At 35.8% G+C, this 18,988-nt stretch overlaps 1 long non-coding RNA gene across 2 annotated transcripts in view; it reads left to right on the plus strand.

Moving 5' to 3' along the window:
• The first annotated feature begins 1,876 nt into the window (after nt 1-1,876).
• Nucleotides 1,877-18,988, plus strand: part of LOC149176985 (uncharacterized) — a 28,589-nt gene continuing 11,477 nt past the window's right edge. The window contains exons 1-2 of one of the 2 annotated variants that reach the window (XR_016258699.1): nt 1,877-2,229; nt 2,373-2,434. This is a non-coding gene — a long non-coding RNA (uncharacterized LOC149176985). The remainder of the gene's footprint in view (nt 2,230-2,372; nt 2,435-18,988) is intronic. The other variant, XR_016258700.1, reaches the window with a different exon arrangement.

Consider the following 18,988-nt stretch of genomic DNA (forward strand, 5'->3'; position numbering starts at 1 on the left):
AAACTCGAATTTTAATTCACAGTTTTAATTTAGGGACTAACCAAAATTGGAATCTATCCTGAAATGCTATTTTTAGCATTTCTGTTTTTTGCTATTTCCAACAGAGTTGGAGTATAACTTGAAATACTATTTATAGCAATGCTATTTTTAGCATTTCTTGTTGCCATTTTCAACAACATTTACGTAAATTAATAATAGCAAAGCATATCCTCTTATGTATTGCTCTTTCAAGTCTCGCCTATTATCATTATTGACTTTGACTTCCTTCTTTCACTTTTATAATTTATCAATACCACTAATTTTACAATAACAATTTCATATACATGAAAGAAATTTCTCTCCACTCAACCAAATTTCTAATTTCTTCATTTTTTCTTAAATTTTTAATGATATATAATATCAAATGTTTTAACAAAATCTATAAAGCTAAGATATAACTATTACTTTTTCCTTTTAAGAGTTGAATGCTTAAGTTGAACTTTACCACACTTTAACATTAATAGTGTTTTTAGAGAATTAAGAAAATATAATTTGTATTAATGTAAATGAAATACGATGAGAAAGTAAGAATGTTGAAACACACTAGAAAGCACGTCCTTTTTTTAGATCGAAGTTTTTGGCACAATAGTTGCTATTGTTATCTCTATGACACATAATAGCTACACCACCTTAACTTCATATAACTTTAAATGTTTTTGCATCTATCAAGCTTGTTTGATTTCTAATAATTAGACTTTATCATAAGTAGGCTATGAAGATCAGGAAGAATGTGCTCTTACAAAGAGTACAACTTTGGTTTCTCCACAACTCTCTAATTGGAAACTTAATTTTCCATAAAATATTGAGTTCATTGTATTTCCAACCTAACCTCTAATAAATGGTTTTAAATAGCCTCCTCCCATTAAAATCCAAGGTAATGAGTTTGAACATTAATGAATGGTTTTAAATAGTCTCTTTCCATTGAAATCCAAGGTAATGATTTTGAGCATTCGTCATCCAAAAAAAATACTTAACTCCTATGATTTTTTGTTTAAGAATATGTGTGATAAACTTTTGATTTGAACATTAATCATCGATGAAAAATACTCAACTCCTATTGAATTTTTGTATTGAATTTTTGTTTAGGAATATGTGTAATAAACTTTTGACTTGAACTTTAGAAGCTATTGTTCTTTCTTTGATGTTCCATACCACCCAAATGTTAATATCCATCCACCACACTATTCTCACATGATTAATAATTCCACTCCAAAGTTTTACATATTTGTAGCTTTCTCACTTTTGAATGAGCTCAAATTTAACAGGGAGTCGTCTAACGAGGCAGAAGAATTATCGGGATGGTCAAAAGTGGTCGGAATGTGAGCAAAAAAATTTCAAAAAATCTTGCAGAAACAGTGTTTGAATCGTGTTTTTGATGGTGGAAATGGATTCAGCACCATAAAAAACGTCTAGGGCACCTAAAATTTTGAAGTTTAACAGCTATAACTTAGATTTACAAAAATCATTGCCAGATTTTCTCTAAATGTAACCAGAATTTCCATAACTTTCCGGGCAACTCCTCCGCCTCCTTAGTTTAACAGCAACACAAGAAGAAGGCCAAGCCACCATACTTGGAGGTGAGCATCCAAACGTCATTGCAAGAAAGGCACAAGCATATTATTAAACATGCCGTATCCACTCCCTTTTTTGCCAATAAAACTTAGACATTTGGGTTGTGTGTTCCCGTTCAGAATAATAAACGAAGAAAAGTATAACTCCGAAATATTCCTAGCCATCCTCACGCAAAGAATCCAATCTTACTTTTTCTTTCTTGGAATATATTGCATAAAAAGTTGTACCCACCAATGGTAACCGACCAGTGTCCAATCCATGCAACGAGAATTGAATTCTGTCCATATTTTTTCTGTAGGGTCTGTTCGCCCATAAAGCTCTACACTTTTCCTATGCCGTTGGAAAAAGAAAGGAAAAGAATGAAACATTAATTTTGATATCACCCACCAATACACACAATCAAAGTATTCATCTGTGGTTATGTGGAAATATATTTTCAGAGAATTGTGAGTTCATTCCTGATTACACTGCAATCATGGCAGTCGCAGAGAGCAGCTGCTGCGAGGATTTATTGGCATTATACGAACAATCAAATCTGGCAGCGGTTCAAGTTGGGTTCTCCTAACCGATACTATTGCAAAAATTGCTCTTAATCAACGAACGTCTCGCCTGGTAATTGTACTCAACCACACTGAAAGTGCCATTTACATATATTTTGTGACAGCTGAGTATAAAATATCACAAGATGAATATGCATATTAACCAATGGCTACTGAAATTCTATCAGAGTAATTTGTATTTCTTTCTTTCGTTTGTTGCAGGAAGACCAGGCAAATTCTCACATTTAACTCTCTCTGAAAAATGATCAGCGGTTTGTGTTTCGGTAATAACCACGAACTTAATCCTCTTCTTATGGTGTCCTCTTGGAGCTCGTTGATTTTGTGGTTAATGCACCGCATTTTATATACTTAAAAATTCAATGTATTATTTCTTAAAAAACATTAAAATTTTCTTAGGATGTTTATAAGCTTTTTATGGTTGAGTTGAGATTTTAGTAGTTGTAAATGAGTGTACAGATTAGAGGTTTTCTACTTTCAAGATATTGTTATGTTATGGTTGTAAATAAGTATGAAAATTAAATCTAAATTATATAGTAGAGAGAGTTATTTTTTTTATAAAGTGGGAAAATCTATCATAAGTAAGTTGTTAAATTAGCAGTGAAGATAGCTATCTATGGCTTTCACTCTTACGAGAAGTTTCTAGGTCTTGGGTCATTAACATATTTCCTTACCTTCGGAGAAGACGAACTCTTAGCCAAACAAAAACAGTTTTAGGGCATACTCCACACCCTATCATAGAGATGGTTATTCTCCACGAAATATTAAATAAAATAATCAGTATAGATTTATTTTAATTTCGGATTTATTAACTGTCAAGAGATATCAAATCTGTACAAAAATTTTGATCCCTCGGGATGTAAATCTCTTTTTGAATACAAAACTTTGTCAAGAGATATCAAATCTGTACAAAAATTTTGATCGCTCGGGATGTAAATCTCTTTTTGAATACAAAACTTTATGAAAGAGTTGCATCTCAAAAAAATTGATTTCTCTATGCTCTTAGTAAATTTAGAATTATGATGAATCTATACTAGTTTTGAATAACGCACTAATAAAATATTTTGACTAAACAATTTTTTATTATTTTGGGGTTATAATCAGTTTTAAATATTATATATAAATTCCATATTAAAAATGTAAGAAATTACACATCTTTCGGCATCACTACATCTGTAGGCGCCCATTCCCTCAATCTATTTTTTTTCATTCAAAATGTAAATCTGCAAAATTTTATGAAAAAATTGTATCTCCAAAAAATTCATTTCTGTATATTCTTAGTAAATTGAAACTTATTATGAATCTACACTGATTTTGAACAATACACTAATCAAATATTTTGATTAAACAAATTTTTAATTCCCTCAATCTATTTTTTTTCCTTCAAAATGTAAATCTACAAAATTTTATGAAAAAATTGTATCTCCAAAAAATTCATTTCTGTATATTCTTAGTAAATTGAAACCTAGGATGAATCTACACTAATTTTGAACAATACACTAATCAAATATTTTGACTAAACAAATTTTTAATTTTAATTTTTTAAAATTATTAATAATTTTTTTGATATTATATATAAATTCCATATCAAAAAGTAAGAAATTACGCATCTCCAGACCAAATTGGGGCCACTACGTCCGTCGGTGCCCATTCCCTCAATCTATTTGTGCGAACTATGTTTGACGTGATTTTTATTAATTATTAGTACCTTCACTTTGGTTTCACGAGACAATATATTAAATGTTAATACGCAATAATCCCATGTTTCTCTATGTTATTTAGTGTTAATTAAATTAATTTTCAGGGTGGCATTTTAAATGCGATTTTAGAGTTTATTATGTCGAGAAAAAAATGTTGAATGGAATCATATAAAATTTATACGATGACAATATAGGAAAATCTGTATTTCTAGTTTTGATATTTTAAAAATAGTTTACTTTAAATATATTTATTTGTTTAAAAATATTTTTAATATCATTATATTATTATATTTTTATTTTTATATAAAAAGAGAAAGAGGGGAATTGGTATTTTATATATTATATTTTTATTTTTATATAAAAAGAGAAAGAGAGGAATTGGTATTTTAAATGATATATGTAGAATTAATTTGAAATTTGTAGTTGTTAATGAATTCATACTGAAAATAATAGAATAATTTTTTTTTACTCAATTTGCAGAAGGGAAAACATATAATAGAAATATATGTAATCATTCAATCACAATGAACATGATAATTTTACCAGGAAACCTAAGTGGGAAAATGCCCTCCTTTGTTTTTATTATATCATATGAGATAATGATCAATTACAATGATAGCTTCAATCCTTGAAACTCAACTTGCACTGCAATAATGATCTCTTACTCTGCCTGCTCTGACCAACACTTAGCCAAAATAGGCCTCTAATTTCCTCCTATTTCCTTGTGCAATTCCTACTCCTAAAGAATAGGAAGCTCCTATTTCCTTGTGCAATTCTTGAGGAAATTAGGTCACTTGCTACATGCAAACTCTATACACTCACTAGTATACAATCAAGATTACATTAATGCATTTTTCCTCCACTCAACTAGGCAATTCGAATTGTATGCATGACTAGGGATATTTTTAGTAAATTGACTAGTTAATTGAGAGATATGTGAGTTAACAACAATTAAAACTACTCAATTAAACTCATACTGACTCTATTCATGACTAGAGCTCAAATAATTGAGTTCACTAACTATAACTCCACTAGATTGCTAGATCTTAGCAATCAACTCATGCACAACTCTACTTCTTGCCCACAAACTCGAATTGACTGACTTAACTAAGTGACTTGGCCATGTCACTCCTACTAACTACAACTCAAGTCATTTTGTTGATGTGGAAATTCAAATTTCTCCATTTGACTAAGGCACAAGTCAAATGAAGTATTTTCTTGCTACAATTTAACACTCCCTCTTAGCAAGAAAAGGGTTATGAACAACCTCAATCTTGCTCCTGTGGAACTCGAACTTGCCTCTTGACAAAGAATTTGTTAAGATGTTTTCATCCTGCTCATATGTAGGAACGTATTATAACACAATTAACACTCCCTCTCACTATTGTTGTTGCGACTGCAACAACTACAACTGAGAAACATCTAAAATATTGAATCAATTGTGTCTTTGTGCTACAATAGTCTCCCAAGATCTGACTGCATCAACTGACGCCGATCCTTTTGTTATTGAATATTGTGGGCCCCTGTAGCAAGGGTAATGATCCATGAGAAGAGTATACAACATTTTTTATTACTCTCTTATGGACCCTACCCAAATCTTTGCAACTATGGAACTAAGGCTCTACATCGCCCCACCTCACTCCTGGAGGTATAACTGCATACATGGTGGAATATTCCTCTAGCTTGTAGAGATTTTTAACTCGAACACCAATTTGTTTTACTTGTCCAATAGAAACATGCTTCAAATATGTCTTCCCTCTATGGAACACCACATCATATCCTCTTTCATCAAGTACAATTACAAAAACTATTTTTTTCTTTAGACCAGGCACATACATTATATTCTGTAGGTGAAGATGGGATCCTGACTCCCTGTTAAAGTTGTCAGTGCCAATCCCTTTGGCACTATACCTTCCATCATCTCCAAGATCTATGTGTAATTATAGGTCCTCCTCTAAGCTACTGAAGACCTCCTTATTTCTTATCATATGAAATGAAGCACCAAAGTCAAAGTACCATACACTACCTGGTACAGTACTTGCAATGCAAACAATGAGAGTGAAATCTAACTCGAATTATGATGCGAGAGCATCTCCTCCTACTACTCCTGCAAGATTCTTACTGGATTTCTTGTGTGGACACTTGGTTGCATAGTGTCCATACTCCTGGCAGTGAAAGCATTTACTTTTACTTAGGTCTTCCTTCCTTCCATGGTTCTGGCTAGATTCTATCTTGCCTTGGGCCTTCTTACCCTTGAATTTCTTTCCTTTTCCTGTTAAGGCAAAGTTTTCTTCCTCATTAGTTATGGGTGTGACAACATCTCTAGTGTTTCTTTTGATCTCCTCCTATACAAAGTCAAACCAAAGTGTCTCCCAATCTGGGAGCTTGTCTCTTCCATTAACTAAATCCTAATAGTTATTCCATGATTTTAAAATACCAAAGAGTGCTAAGCTCATAAGTTCAGATGATGGCGCATTCTCTCCAACTCCTCCAAATTCATATTCTACCTGAGTAAATATGGATAGGTATTGAACAATAGTTTCATTTTTTCACATTCAAATGTTCCCGATATTATCTCTCAATGCCAACTTCCCAACATCACTACTTCTTTGGAATAGATCTGTGAAGGCTTTCCACATTGCAAATGGAGTCTCCTTTCCATGCAAATTCGAAATCACATGATCTCTGACTCCATCCAAGATAATCCTCCTGGATTTTGTTGTGTATTTATTCCACTGTGCCGATTGTTGTGCATCTGATGTTGTTGGTTTTGGAATATCAATTTGTGTGTACTCCAGTACTCCATTGTCATCTAGCACAACTTCCATTCTATCTTTCCACGCTATAAAGTTCAAAGTGCCCTTCAATGCATACTCAAACCTCAATCCATAGAAATGCATCATTCCTTGCTATGCAACCAGCTCATAAAAAGAGAGATCAACGACTTAAAAACTATCCTCTTCAAGGGGGAAACCTCCTTTACATTACATAGATGAAAAAATCTTGGATGATACAAATGACAATACCTCCTTTGTATATATAGGAGTCTAAGGGGTCACAATATAATCATATCTTAAATAACAATAATAATGTAAGGGCACAACAATAACAATAGTGGGCTTCTATGGGGCACAACAATAATAATATGGGGGCTACATGGGCATAACAATAAAAATAAGGGGAAATACACCAGTAGTATAGGGACCTAACATGCCCCTCTCCTTCAAAAAAGTGTTGTCCTCAATGCTTGAGTAGTTATGGATGCGTTTGTATAAAATTATCATCCTCCCATGTGGAATCTTTAGCAAGTAAGTTGTTCCACTTAATGAGATACTCTGAAATTGATCAATTTCGTAGCTGTCGGGATCTTGTTTACGTGACAACTTCAGGCTCAAATATAAGTTTTCCTTCTTTTTCAAGTTCTAGCAACATTGTTTGAATTGGAAGCTTGTCACCGATGACCTTATTTAATCATGAAACATGGAAAACTGAGTGTACTCGAGAAGATGCAAGAAGATCCAATTTTTATGCCATAGTACCAATCTTTTGCAATACCTTATAAGGACCGTAGTACTTGGGTGATAATTTATTATCCTTCTTAGCTTGCTTGAGAGACATTTGTTTTTATGGTTGTAGTCATAAAAATACGCAATCACCTACATCAAAACTTATTTTGTTGCGATGTTGATCTGCCTATTGTTTCATTCGATTCTGTGCCAGAGTGAGGAAATCCTTTAAGAGTTGGAGAAATTGTTGTTGATGCTTGATGTGATCTTCCACTGCTTGAACCTTAGAATTTTCTCTTAAAGATGATGTGATGGATGGTGGATGATATCCATAAAGTGCCATAAATGGGGTCATTTTTCTACAGTATGGAAGGAAGTGGTATACCACCATTTAGGTAGAGTAACCACTTGACCCATTATGTTTATTTATCAGATACAAAGAAACAAAGACATCCTTCCAAAAATTTGTTCACTATCTTAGTTTCCCCATAAAATTGAAGATGATAAGATGAGATATGAGCTAATTGAGTACTAAGATCATAAAATAATTCCGTCCAAAAAAATCCAATGAAAATGGGATCTCTGTCACTTACTATAATCTTTGGATTTCCATGAAGCTTTTGAATTGTTTCCATAAATTCAATAACAACTATATTGGCTTTAAAACGATGAGGTAATGCACAAAAGTGTGCATACTTGGTAAATCTATCAATTACCACCATGATGACACTCTTTCCTTCAGACTTCGATAAACCTGTGTAAAATCCATTGTGACCTCCTTTAAACGCTGACTTGGAATGGATAAAGGTTATGACAGACCTGGGGTCATAATTGTCTCAACTTTATTTTGTTGGCAAACCAAACATTCTACCAAAAGCTTCTGAATATCAGTTTTAAGGCCATCCCAAAAAAAATCCTTCTTGGCCCTATGGTAAGTTTTTAAAAATCTCGAGTGCCCTCCTAAGGGAAAGGTGTGCAATTCCAAAATAATCTTTTGTTTGATTTGGGAATTATTACAAAGATATAAGCGATCTTTGTACCATAATGAATCATTTTTCCAGCTAAATGTATTAGATGTATTGGGATCTTGCTGCAACTTTTGAATGAGTGACCACACCTCTTCATCATTCTTCCATTCATCCCTTGCTTCAGTTATCCACTTAGGTTGGATAATAGAAATTCCACAAAGCAATGCTTCCACATCCTCATCCTTTCTTGGGAGTGCATCTGCAACAACATTTTGCTTCCCTTTTTTGTCGATGATTTAACAATCATAACCCAACATCTTTGTCACCCATTTTTTTTGTTCTTCTGAAGATAACCTTTGTTTCTAAAAGTATTTAAGACTATCATAATTTGTTGTTACAACCTTTGTTTCTAAAAGTATTTAAGACTATCATAATTTGTTGTTACCTTGAAGTGTCTTCCCATTAGGTAAGGTCGTCATTGCTTTAGTGCATGTAGTATTGCCAACATTTCCTTCTCATAAATAGGTTTGTGTAAATATTTTCCTTTGATTAGACGACTTTCAAAAGAAATGGATCTTATTTATTGCATTAAAAGAACACCAATTCCATTTACTGAAGCATCACATTCCACAATAAAAAAAAATTGTGAAGTTTGTCGTAGCTAAGACCAGTACTTGGCACATTGCCTCTTTAAGATGTTCAAAGGCCTTTGCTGCTTTTGGAGTCTAATAAAATGCATCTTTCTTCAATAATGATGTTAGAGGTGCTTCTATTATCCCATAATTCTTAACAAACTTATGATAATACCTTATCAACCCAAGAAATCCTTGAAGTTGCTCTATGGTTGCAGGGATTTTCCATTCCTTAATGGCTTTAATTTTGTTAGGGTCTACCTTACCACCCTCATGAGATACAATATGACCCAAATATTCCATCTCTTGTACTCCAAAGAAATTTGGAGGTTTTTTCATATAATTGTTTCTCCTCCAATAGTTTGAGCACCATGTCAACATGTTGAACGTGATCCTTCCAAGACTTGCTATAGATTAGTATATCATAAAAAAATACTAACAATTTTTTTCTAATAAAGGGTTTGAAAATGGAATTCATCAAGATATCGCTACTCATGCATCATCAACACCTTCCTTTAATTGAATTAATTCCAACTTTTAGATCTGAAGGTGGATGAGGTTTGTGTAAATGGAATTTCCTCTTTAAACTAGGGTTAAGGTTTTGACGTTGGGCACCATGGCGGGACGCGCAAGGGGAGTGTTTCTCCCTCCTACAGTCAAGTAGTTATGGAAAGAAGCAAGGACATGGGAAAGCAACGTTTCAAGAAGCCTCTGGAGAAGGCAACAGGAGCAAGCAAAATGGACACATTGGGAGGAAACAGACCTCATGAACAGGCAAAGGAGCAGTAGGAAGCTAGGAAGGAAAAGGAGAAAGGGGACAACAATAAAAAAGCTACCTCTGTAAGAACATCTGGGGTTTGCAAACCTAAGTCGGACATCATCCCTCAGGTCATCTTGAGTGACCCTGCGCTACAAGCGCATAGGGATCATATGACAGAACATGCGATTATCTCCAAATTCATGGGAATATGGCCGACGGAGAGGGCATTGCATGTATGGATAAGGAGCCACTAGAAGCCAAAGGGGGGAATTACCCTTCATCTAGGATCCAAGGGCTTTTTCACAGTAGTATTCACAAGCCTAGAGGATAAAGACAGAGTATTTGAAGGAGGGCCACATTTCTACGCTGCTGTAGGTCTCTACATGCGGCCTTGGATAATGAAATTTGTTCCGAAACGCAAGACATTTTCATCGGTTCTAGTATGGATCAGACTATACTCCCTTCCTCTAGATTATTGGTTACCAGAATCGCTGAAAATAATAGGCAACAAACTGGGGCATTTTCTAAAGATTTCAAATGTGACTCTAAAAGGAAAATACACCTCCTTCGCCCAAATCTGTGTGGAACTAGACTTATCTGGAGCATTCCCAGACATGATAATTTTAGAAGTATTTGATGAAAAATGGGTACTGGTAGTGGACTATGAGCACATCCCATTTAGTTGCTGCAAATGTCATGAGCATGGATCTATATAGAGATTGCCCAACAAACAACATCGAGAGAAATGACAGCCAAAAAAAAAACATCGAGAGAAATGTGAAAACCACTGTGGATAAAAATCCTGAGGGTTTCACCAAGGTTGGGGGCAAAGGGAAAGGTGGAAAGAGGCCGCAAAAGAAGATCAATGAGGAAAAAAAATCAAGCCACAATAGCTTTAAGATCCTAGAAGAAGAAGACGGAAACAAAGAAACAAACCAGGAAATGGAGAACACTATCACTGAGAAGGAAAGAGATGAAAGCATGGAAGAAATCACAGAAACCATGATGGAGATAAATAAGGACCATGAGATGACTCTGAGTGAAGTGGGAATGGAGGACCATGAACTGCAGGAGATTCTAGAGAGGGAAAATATAGATCTAGAAAAATTTCTGGAATAAGGAATGACCAAAGGAGTGGACTCCTTGCCAAAAGAGGAATATGACAGGGTTCAACAACTATTCCTATGGAGATCAAAATCGAAAGGAAATGGAATCAAAAGAAATCATGAAAGCTAGGAATACAGAGGGGTCAAAATGATGGAGGAGACACAAGCACTATCTCCGAAGAACCCAGGTAGGAAAAGAGGAGAAAAAGACAGAAGGATCTACTGAACGAATGTGGAAAACTATCGATTAACTCAGGTAAGATGAAAGAGCTTACTATCTACTCTTTTACTAATCTTTCTTAATGAAGCTCACAACCTGGAATATTAGAGGCTTAGGAAGTAGAAGAAAACAAAGAAATCCCAGTAATAGAATAAAAGAAGAAAAACCAGATATGGTGTATATTTAGGAGACAAAATGCTCGATGGATAAGATTAAAGAAATACATAAGAAATGGCTAATCAAGTATGAATATCTAGAATTTAAATCAAAAAACTCAGCAAGGGGGATTCTCACGTTGTGGGATCACAAAAATTTGGAATACTAGATGAGACATCTAGGAACTATATTTCTTTGGTATGTCATCCTTTAGGGGATAAGAAGATATACATGATCACTAATGTATATGGCCCTCAAAAGCAAGAAGATAAATTCAAGCTTCTTACCTCCCTTGAGGAACTAAGAGCAAGATACCCTAATATGCCCTGGATCGTTGCAAGAGACTTCAATATGATAAAATCTCTTATAGAGAAAAAAGGGGGCAACAAGAAGCTAAGTAGAGATTCCACGGCTTTCCAAAACTTCATAATGAATATGGGGTTAGTGGACATGGAAACAATAAATGGGACCTTCACCTGGAACAACAAGAGGGGAGGGGCTTCACAAGTCGCCTCTAAATTAGACAGATTTATTATCTCAGAGGAACTCTTTCTCTCAGGCCCGGCCATGACAGCTTCTATTCTTCCCTTTGGAGGTTTGGATCATTGGCCTGTTCAGCTGGAAGCCACTTTTATGGGCATACCAAAAAACAGACCTTTCAGGTTTGAGAATGCCTAGCTCTCTCATCCTGAATTCAACAGTAATATTGACAAATGGTGGAAAGAGGATCTAAACACTCAAGGCACCAAAATGTTCATGCTCCAACAGAAACTTAAACATATCAAAGCCAAGCTTAAAAGCTAGAACAAAAAGGAATTTGGAAATATCTTCAAAGCCAAAAGAGAAGATGAGCAAAAACTCTAGGAAATCAATAGGATCAACATCGTAGAGGGCTTTATCGAGGAGTGGAAAAAGATAGTTGAAACTTTGCAGGAAGAATGGGAAGATCAGTGCTTAGAAGAGGAGATTTTTTGGAGGCAGAAGTCAAGGATACAATGGATAAAAGAGGGAGAAAGAAACACGAAGTTCTTCCACAAATCCACCATGGATCACAAGGCACACAACAGAATTACAAAGCTCAAAGACTCTCAAGGGAAAGAAATTTTCTCTCACAGAGACATGGAATATATCCTTGTACAACACTTCCTCAGTATTGTAGAGGAGCCCCTGGAGGATAGATCCAGGTTCATCAACCATTTCACACAGTACATCCCTTAGCTGGTCACCAGAGAAGATAACCACAATCTTAACATGCTAGTGTCAGAAGAGGAGGTCAGTGAGGTGATCAATGAAATGCAAAATGGAAAAGCTCCAGGCCCGGATGGTTTTAATGTAGACTTCTTCAAAGCATGTTGGAAAATAGTTAAACATGACATCCTTGAGGTGGTGGAAGACTCAAGAAGATCCAAAAAGGTTCTGAAGGCGTTCAATGCATCCTTCATAGCTCTGATCCCAAAAAAGGAAAATGGCTTGACTCTGGATGGCTTCAGACCCATAGCCCTATGTAATGTGGTGTATAAAATTATTTCCAAGGTGATAGCCAACAGACTCAAGCCACTCTTACCAGCTCTCATCTCATAGGAGCAAACAGACTATGTGGAAGGAAGACAAATCCTCAATAATATTATCCAAGCTCATGAGGTGGTACACTCACTCAAAAGCAACAAACAAGCCGGTATGATCATTTAGTTAGATCTAGCAAAATCCTATGACAAGCTTAGCTGGTCTTATATAAGAGCAGTTCTAAAAGCCTATGGCTTCGACCAAAACTGGATAAGATGGGTGATGGCACTAGTTACCACAACTAGTTTCTCCATCCTGCTTAATGGCGCTCCTTCAAGACTCTTCACACCCTCCAGAGGCCTCAGACAAGGGGATCCGCTCTCACCCTTCCTCTTTGTTCTAATGATGGAAGGGCTTGGTAGAGCGATTAAAATAGCTAATGCTGAAGGAAGAATCCAGGGCATCAAACTCATCGTGGATGGAGCAGCAAACACACATCAACAATTTGTGGATGACACAATGCTGCAGGGATTACCCACAATCAGGGAGGCTAGAATGATCAAACAAATTTTGAATGACTTTGCTAAGGCTGTTGGCACAGAGGTGAGCCTCAACAATTCAAAAGTTTGTTCTTTAATACTGACATTGCTATTGAAAGAAATATCACCAGAATTCTTGGATTTCAAAGGCACCAGCTACCTTCTAAGTATTTTGGCATACCTCTCACAAATAAGCCTCTCAGAAAGGAAGGGTGGGAGCCAACTATAAATAAAATGCAGGACAATATTAGAAAATGGACTTGCAAATCTTTAAACTTGGTGGGGTGCCTTGTGCTCACACAGGTTGTACTGTAGGCCATTCCCATTTACATGTTTCCTACTCTTCCTACTTCTAAAGGTGTCACACAGTAGATCAGAAGCATACAAAGGGACTTTATATGGGGCAAAGGAGAAGTGAAAAAGAAATGGGCTTTAGTAGTCTGGGATAAAATCTGCAAACCTAAGAGCCACGGTGGCTTGGGGTTTCATGATCCTGAAACCATTAGCAAGGTTTCGGGAGCTAAACTCTGGTGGAGATGGATCAAGGAATCAGCTACTCCTTGGGCTAAGCTTTGGAAACAAAAATATGCCAAGAATTGGTAGGAGAAAGATCACATTAGAATGTCAGGGAACTTTAAGGGCTCCCATATTTGGAACCTTGCCTGGGAAAACAAAAGTATTGTTCAGCAACATAGTTTCTGGGAAATTCAAACTAGGAATCTAGCATGATTTTGGGACGATAACTGGCAGCAGGAATCCAACTTGTATAAGGATGAATCAGCAGCTCTCAAGAATGACACAGACAACAAAGGTCTACTTATGGTGAAAGACTTCTAGAACTAGGAAAGGAACAATGAAAAATGGAGAACTTGGAAGGATCTAGGCCACAATGAAGAGAGTCTTCTGAGAACCCAGGCATACTCTCTTACCCAAGAACTAGAGCATAGAAGGATTCTGGTATCCTCCTTGCCTAACCAACTAAGATGGGGAAAGAACACTGAAGGCAACTTTAATCTCAAAGAAGCAAAACAGGTAGTAACAGGTTTTAACTATCCCAATCCTAATCAAGTTTGGAAGAATATTTGGCAGAGCCCTCACTGGATGAAAATAAAATTATTTATTCGGCTAGTTCATCAAAGAAAAATCTTAACTTGGGAAAATCTCCTGAAAAAAGACTTCACTGGACCATCCAAATGCTACCTTTGCAACTCTCAAGAGGAGACAATGAATCACCTTCTTAACCTCTACCCTTTCACCTCCACCGTGTGGGACTGGGTGGCAACAATATTTAAACATACTGATAGGGACAGATTCAACATCTCCAACACCTTAAGGAACTGGAGGAAAAACTTCTCGGGGAATGAAATTATTAATAGAGCTTGGACCCTGGTTCCAGGCTTTGTTATCTGGAATGTATGGAAAGAATGCAACAGTTGGATCTTCAAGAACAAAGCTAGCAAGCCCCGACACATAATTGACCAAATTTTAAGGAAACTTAAAGATACAGTCAGTAGCTTGTTGAGGACTCTGCCTAAGGACCCTCCTCTACCCCAAGATGCGAGTATTCTACTACATTTGGGTCTTCAATCCATAAGCCCATGGGGCATTATCAAGGGAGTAAGCCAAATAAATTCAGATATAAACATTTGGAAGCCTCCTCCTCATGGTTTCTTAAAGGTCAATATAGATGGAGCATCTAAGGGCAACCCAGGGTTAGCTGGTTTTGGAGGTGTTATAAGAGATGAACAGGGGCAAATAAAGAAAATATTTCATGGCCACTTGGGGAAGGCCACTAATAACATGGCAGAACTCATGGCCCTAGAGCAATGCTTGGAAATATTGGTGAATTCAGATTCACATAATAGTATCATTGAAGCAGATTCAGAACTGATTATCAGAGTGGCCAAGAAAATTTGCAATGGTATAGCACCGGATAAAGTGTCGAAACATTGGAGGCTCTCGCAAGTCTTTCACCGTATTCACTCCCACCTGCAAACCTTAAAGACTGTAAGCTTTGTCCATGTGAAGAGAAAGGCTAACATGGTAGCAAATCGTTTGGCGAATGAAGGAGTGATTAATAAAGAAAGGGACACCCGGCACGTCTAAGAGCTATTACCCCCAAGAAAATTGTTTGAGGACTATCTCTGTCAGGCTGCCAAAGATATGGAGCAATGGGAAAGGTGGAGAGCAAAGGAGGAAGACCAAGGATACAACGGCATGAGGAACAATTCTGGAAGTGATGCAGGTTTGTCTATTCATTGATCGCTGTATGGATCAATGGCAACACAACAATCAAATGAGTAGATTTTTCATCTCAACGATAAATGGTAATCACTGATTTTGTTGGGCAGAGGTTTAGTAAGCGTAGTGGGAGGGCGATGCACTAGATTGCGGACCCGTCGTTTTCTCATGGTAGAAAATGTAATTATTTTGAGTGTTAGACTTTTCACCCGTTTAAGGGGTTGGTTCCATTTTTTGTAAAAGGTTTAAGACATTTCCGCTTTAGTTAGGACATGAGGACCTTTTTGGGTAAACGCAAGGGTTACCTTGTAAAATATGTAATATTATTACTATGGTTAATTTAAAGATTCCTTCTTATGACCAAAAAAAAAGAAAATGGAATTCATCAAACCTTGAAATGTGGAAGGTGCATTAGTAACGCCAAAAGGAATGACCAAAAATTCAGAATGACCCTCGTGAGTTCTTAATGTTTTTTTTAGAATGTCTTTAGCCTTCATTCTAATTTGATGATATCATGAACAAAGATCCAACTTGGTGAGGTAAATTGCTCCATGTAATTCATCCAAGAATTCATCAATGATAAGAGTGGTAAATTTATTTTTAATAGTGATCTTGTTGAGCTCCCTATAATTTTGACACATACACCATGATCCATCCTTCTTGTGCACCAATACTACTGGAGCAAAGAAAGAATATTGACTAGGTTGAATTATACCAGCCTCTAGCATTTATGCAACCATACATTTAATTTCACTCTTTTGGGCATAAGGATATTTGTAAGGCCTGATGTTTGTAGGAACACTTCCTGGAATCGAGTGAATCGCATGATCATGATAACTAATAGGTGGGAGGCCTTTAGGAGTCTCAAACACCTTGGAATGATTGTCCAAGACATTTTGGAGATATGGAGAAATATATGATTTTGATGTTTGAACCCCTAGTGAGCATAATTGTGCAATTACGCCCTGTTGTTCTTTCTTCAGAAGCTTTGTCATGCCATTAAAGTTGATTATATTTCCTAGCTTCCCTACGATACCCCTTAATTCAACTTGTTTTCCTTCCCAAAAAAATTTCAAGAAAAGTTCTTGAAAATTGAAAGTTATTGTCCCCAAATATTGTAACCATTGGATTCCTAGTGCAACATCAGCACCACCCATTGGAATGGAAAACATTGGAGTATTCAATACATATTCCCCCATGGTTAGCTTGATATTATGGCACTTTCCATAGAAATTATAGTTCCTCCATTTGCAACCATCACTTGACACTTTGGTGTAAGATATAGGAAGCAATTCAATTCCTTGGCTATCTTACAATGAATAAAATTATGGCCACTACCCGAATCAATCAGAACTATTACCTTTTTCTTCTTTATATATCCTTCTATATTGAGAGTTTGAGGAATGGTAATTCCTGCCAATGCATTGCAAGATATGGTCAGATTCATTTCTTCTTTAGCTAGGGTTGGTTCCTAGTGTATATCCTCCTCTTTTGATGTTTCTTGTTCCTTTTCTTCCTCCTCTTCACAATCTACATAGAAGAATTTCTTCTTGTCACACTTATGACATTTAGTGTATTTTCTATCACAGATTTAACAAAGCCCTTTTGCTCTTTTTTCCTCCAATTGTTGTGGTGTCAACCTTGTAGGTTGTGGAAGACTAACACTTCCATTTTTATATTTATGAATGGTAGACTTCTTTGTTTCCATAATTTTGCTTTCATTTTTTCTCGCCACCTTGAATTCCTTCTCCAATGAATCAAGTTCCCAAAAGTGAACCTCATGTTGGATGTTATATTTTAAAGTCCCTATGAAGACGTCAATCCTATGCTCCTCTGGAATATTGGTTACCCTAATATTCAATTTTTGGAACTCTTTAATGTTCTCCACCACTGAACCCTTTTGTTTGAGATTTATCAATTAGCTAAAGAAGGTGTTGAGATTTGTATATTCATAATGCACTATCATTTCCTCCGTAAAAATTGACCAGGTGACAAGTGTTTTATGACAATAAAGTCATTTATACCATACAAAATGATTGGGTTCTAAATATAAAGATTCAATACGTACCTTTTATGAGGGTTGCACATCCTGTAGATCAAAATATTGCTCCATTTGTAGTATCTATGTTACCAGATCCTTTCCATCAAACTTCCTCATATCTGTATTTGGGATGTGGTGGTTCTTAAACCCTACATTGGATTCTCTAAAATCACAATTCATATTCCTTTTGTCCTCATCATGATTTTCATGGATTACTTTGTCACCAATGGGAAGCCTTTCTTGTAAAATCTTTGTCAAACCTTCCATGTCTAATTTTAAAGCATTCATGTATCATTTTAAACCATCCATGTCTCCTTTTAGTTCATCTTTGGTTGCTCTTTATGAGAGAGAAAATTTTTGCACTTGGTCCCGTAATTTTGATATATCATGATGCAATTCTTCCTCTTCATGCATCATAGTAGAGCTTTCTGAGGGCTTAATGGGTGTAGAATTGTTTTTCTTAGGAGGAATTTTAGAACCCAGTACTGATATCTATGCTCAATATGCCCTTGGAATCACTTCAAACTAGTTTTTCATAAAAAAGTTATGCAATTTGTTTAAAAAAATACTCACATTTTTCTTTCTTTTAGGAGCTCTATATTGAAATAGTTGTAACTTTGTAATTTCAAATATCCAAGTTATGAAATTACTTTTTGTGGTACCTCTCTGAGTCTTCTTCCAAATCCATAAGTCTAAGTGCGATTGGATTCTTCAAGAAAGAGCTATGTCAAATCTCCCACGATGACCTGATTATGGACTGGTTCAATAGGGTGAAGTTGTATGGGATGTAATGTGTTACTGTTTTACCCTTCGACCCTGAAATTTCTACATAAAAATCTATTGTCCGTTTATTTTCATCCACCTTTTACAAAATTCAAATCTGATGCTTGAAACAAAAGTTTTGACGATTTTCCCTAGGTCACTTGTTTGAGATAGAATTCTCGAGCCTGCAAAAACCCTAACTTCCTCATATCATATCTCCACAAATATAGTGAACCAAGCTCTGAAATTTTTACACAAAGTTCATCAATATTTCAGCTCCACATGATATAAGTGTTAGGTTTTGAATCCCTTTAGAAAAAAATTATAGCGAAAATACCAAGTTGACATGTTTGAAGAAGTAAAACCCTAGAATCCAAAGCTCGGATACCAAATGTTATGCAACCAACTCACAAAAAGATAGATCAACAACGTAAAAATTATCATATTCGAGGGGGAAACCTTCTTTACATTACATAAATGAACAATTCTTGGATAATACAAATGACAAGACCTCCTTTGTATATATAGGAGTCTAAGGGGTCACAATATAATTAGAACCTACATAACAATAATAATGTAAGGACATAACAATAACAATAGTCGGATTCTGTGGGGCATAAGTTACAACAATAACAATATGGGGCCTACATGGGCACACAAATAACAATAAGGTGGGATACACTAGT

The sequence above is a fragment of the Pinus tabuliformis genome, chromosome 4_1, assembly GCF_031772625.1.
Source record: "Pinus tabuliformis cultivar Carrire ecotype Pingquan chromosome 4_1, CPIR1, whole genome shotgun sequence".
Taxonomy (NCBI): Eukaryota; Viridiplantae; Streptophyta; class Pinopsida; order Pinales; family Pinaceae; genus Pinus; species Pinus tabuliformis.